This window comes from Mus caroli, chromosome 7 (assembly GCF_900094665.2).
Source record: "Mus caroli chromosome 7, CAROLI_EIJ_v1.1, whole genome shotgun sequence".
NCBI classification, from domain to species: Eukaryota; Metazoa; Chordata; class Mammalia; order Rodentia; family Muridae; genus Mus; species Mus caroli.
Window position 1 is genome coordinate 110,374,289 of NC_034576.1, and position 4,566 is coordinate 110,378,854.

General features: G+C 41.7%; 1 pseudogene; it reads right to left on the minus strand.

The window, feature by feature from the left end:
• Positions 1 to 3,122: 3,122 nt before the first annotated feature.
• On the minus strand, positions 3,123 to 3,178 carry LOC115031590 (annotated as a pseudogene).
• Positions 3,179 to 4,566: the final 1,388 nt, after the last annotated feature.

Sequence of the window (4,566 nt, forward strand, 5' to 3'; positions counted from 1 at the left end):
AACTCTCACTCTACACGACACCACACTGCTATCTGCAACCCCAATGGCCATACCCGTACGGAACTCCATAAGTCACACTGCCCCAGAACTCCAAAACTCCAGAACCCCAGAGGCAATGCAAGATACCCAAACCACAGAGGCATGCAGGCCACCAAAACTTATTGGAGACACACTACTGGGCATGAGGATTAGCTGGCCACCAGATCTACAGGCCACTCAGGCTGGAAAACAAGAAAGAAAACAGGAACTAAGTGAAAAACGCCCACCCAAAAAAGATAAACTCAGAAATTGACACCTAAAACTAATATTACCCCAGGTCTAGATGGCTATCAGCAAGGTAATAATAAAATCAACAACAGCCAGGACATTTTGGCAACACTTGAGTTGTACTACAACAAGCCATGAATATTATATCACAGCTGAAGCACAAGAAAATAATTTTAAAACAATTTCATAAAGATGATAGAGGTACTTAAAAAGTAAACAAATATATCTTTATTAAATCCAGGAAAACTCAAACAATAGAAGGAAATGAATAAATCTCTTAAAGAATGACAAGACAGTGAAGAAACAATAACCAGATGAAGGAAACTAACAAAAGTTTTCAAGACCTAAAAGTCAAAACAGAAGCAAACAAAAAACAAACCAAGGAAATCCTTGATATAAACATCTATGCAAGTGAACAGGAACTGCAGACAGAAGCTTTATCAACAAAATAACAACTGCTGGAAAAGATGGGAGTGCACTTCCACCTCTGGTGGGAATGCAAACTTTTGTAACAACTCTGGAAATCAATTGGGGCAGTTTCTCAATAAATAGGGAATAATTTTAATACAAAAGTCAACTGTTTTACCATCCCACAAGAACACGTGCTCAACTACATTTATAGCAGCTTTTGTTTTGTAATAGCCAGAAACTGGAAGTAACCCAAATGTCCATGAAATGAAGAGAGGATAAAGAAAATGTGGTTCATTTACCCAAGGGAATACTACTCAGCTATTGAAAACAAGGACATCATGGGGATTACAGGCAAATGGGTGGAACTAGAAAATATCACCCCGAGTGAGTTAACTTATATACAAATGTACATGCATGGTATGTACTCACTTATATTTGGATCTTAGCCATAAAGTAACTGATAACCACATTACAATCCACAGATCCAAAGAAGCCAAATAACAAGGAACTCACAATTGAGCATAATTAGCTAGTTCTCAGAAGGAGATATAAAATAGATATTGGAGGTGACTTGTGGGAGAGAACTGGGTGGGAGAGGGGATGGGGAGAGCAATGAGGTGGGAGCATCAAGTGTAGGGAGATCAAGGGAAAGAGAAAGGAAATAGGTGGTGTGCAGGGAGGAGGCTTCTCTAGGATATGCCAGAGACTGGGATAGGGAAAGCTGCAGGGAATTTATGGTGGTGACTCTACCTGAAACTCCTAGCAGTGGGGGATATGGGGCCTGAAGTGGCCAACTCCTATAGCCAGGCAGTACTCTAAGTGTAGGGATTAGGACAGTAACCCATCCACAAACTCTTCAATGCAAATTGTGTCTTGAGTACAAGATGTTCAGGGACAATGATGGAGCAAAGCCTAAGGGAATGGCTAACCAATGACTGGTCCAAATTGAGACCCATTCCATGGGCAAGAACCAGTCCCTGATAATATTAATGGAACTTTGTTATGTTTGCAGAGAGGAGCCTAGCATAACTGCCCTCTGAGAAGCTCTATCCAACAGTCAATATAAACAGATGTAGAGACCTGCAGTTAAACATTTGATAGATCTCAGGGAGTCTTATGGAAGAGATAGGGGGAAGAATTGAGGCACCAAAAGAATATAGGGACTCCACAGGAAGACTGACAGTGCCAACTAGCCTGGAACCTTGAGGGTTCATAAAGACTGAACTGTTACCTCCTTTCAGGCTGAGCCACCTGCTGTGCTGCTTCTCATCCCTCTCCTTTGATATGCCACTACCTGCCACCTGTCTGAGGCTGAATTGGTTTGGCAAGATCTTCCAGAGTTAGCACTGTGATCTTCAACTTCAAAGGAACTTTGCATGACTGGGAATGGGCCTATCCTCTTCTTTATAAAGCATGTTTGCCTACATTAAAGTTGAGTCTTGATCAGAATTCAGTCTTGACTCCATTTCTCTTTTTACCCCCCTAGATTCCCTCTTTTCTTCCACATTCCAAGATGCATTCCAGGCTCAAACCCAGACTTGAGAGACACAGACTGGCCCCAACACTGAACCACCAACCAAAAGCAAGCATGGGCTTTACCTAGCCTCCATCCACTTCTGCACATATATAGCAGATGTGCAGCTTGGTTTTCATGTGGATCCCATGACAACTATATTGGGGCTCTCCCTGAATCTGTTGCCTGCCTGTTGATCCTGTTCCCCTAATTGGGCTACCTTTTATGGCTGCAGTAAGGGAAGATGTGCCTAGTCCTGTACTGACTGATGTGCCAGGTTGTGGGTAGATGATGCCCTGGTCAGGGCTCCCTCTTCTCAGATAAGAAGAGGAGGGGAATGATGGGAAGAGTTCCTGGAGGAGGGAAATGGAAAGAAAGGGAGGGTTGACATTGGGATGGCAAATGAATAAATAAATAATAAAATAAAAATATAGATAGATCTTGAAAATAAAGAACATTAAGCCAACATGATGGCTAACGTGAGTGAAAGTGCTTGTCACTAAGCTTCTTTATTGAATTCACACACACACACACACACACACAGAGAGAGAGACAGACAGACACATACACATACTCACACACACACAAACAATACAAACAGTCCAGCACAGAATTAAAGTGACAAAAATAAATATAATGAAACCTGTAAAATATAGGTACCAAATTAATGCATATTGGCATCTGCTCCAAGAATCAGAGCAGAAATATCCCAAATTGCCTTTTGATTATTAATATGAAATTCCTCTACTCAGTTTTGGACATTAGAGCAGCAGACATATAGAAGTCTCTCTAACCCTGGAAAGANAGACTTTCTGTTCTCCCAGAAAGCATTTTACATGTCACTGTGGCACAAGATACTTACAGTGCTCAAGCTGCTATAAAAAAATTCTTGGATCTTCCTACAAAGTCAGACATCCTGTTAGAAAAATTCTTCGGTTTTCTGATCAAAATCAGAAAGCCAGAAAAATCCTAAAAGAGCTGTTTTTGTTCTCCAGAGATCTCAAGACAGCTCAGCTCTTGTTAGAGAAAATTTTTAAAAACTACAATTGATTACTGCTAGATCATCTCATGGAGACCAAAAGCCATTTTTTTTTGTTTTGTTCGTTTCACATTTGTTATTTTATTTATTTTATTTACATGTCAAATGTTATCCCCCTTCCCAGTTTCCCCTCCACAAATGCCCTATTCCCTCCCCCTCTCCCTGCCTAAGAAGGTGCTCTCCCACCCACCCATCCATTTCTGACTCAGGGCTCTAGCATTCACATAGACTGGGTCATCTAGCCTCAACAGGGGCTCCCCTCCCATTGATGCCAGATAAAGCAATCCTCTGCTATATATGCATCTGGAGCCACTGGGGTGCCCTGCTGTGTACTCTTTGTTTGGTAGTTTAGGGAGCTGTAGGAGAGGGGAGTGGTTAATATTGTAGTTGTTCTTATGTGGTTGTAAACCACTTCAACTCCTTCAGTCACTGCCTAACTTCTCCACTGGGGTCCCTGCACTCAGTCCAATGTTTAGCTACATGCATTACTTCTCAATTGGTCAGGCTCTGGCAGAGTCCCCCAGAGGACAGCTATACCAGGCTCCTGTCAGTAAGCACTTCTTGGCATCAGTAATAGTGTCAGATTTGGTGTCTGCAGATGGGATGGATTCCCTTGGTGGAACATTCTCTGCATGGCCTTTACTTCAGTTTCTGCTCCTCTCTCTGTCACTTCCTTTAAACAGGAGAAGTTTTAGATTAATATTTTTGAGGTGGGTATGTGGCTCCATCTCTCAACTGGGGTCCTTGCCTATCCACTGAATATGGTCTCTACTGGTTCTCTCTCCCCTTTTTTGGGTATTTTGCCTAATGTTTTTATTTACAATCAATTCAATTATGTATTTCACTTTGCCTTGTGATTATCCTATGAATCAGCATCTTTGCTTCTTAGGAGACAGGAAGGCTGCATTTACTTTTAATATTGCAAAAGAATTCAGAGACCTGCCTGCCTCTGTTAAATACAGATGCAAAATAGCTGGGTGGGACCCTGCCCTGAAATTAACATTTCTACCACACCTGGGCCTGGACTCTTTCTGTCCCAGCTGGCCTTGAACTTATGAACCTTGAAATTATGGGGTTAATGCCCCGTTCACAGGATCTATATATTAGAAGGTTTAGCAGGAGAAGGCTACTTGATACCCAATGAATGGAATAAAGTTGTTCAGTCTGTCCTCACTAGAGGCCAATATTTAACTTGGAAGTCAAAGTTTGTGGACAGAGGAGAAAATTTGGCTTCAAATAATAGAAAGAATCCTACTAGTAAGACAGCCTTCTGGACTGCTGATAAAATCTGCAGTAAAGGCAATTTTGCTGCAGACATAAAACAATTAGGGTTCTC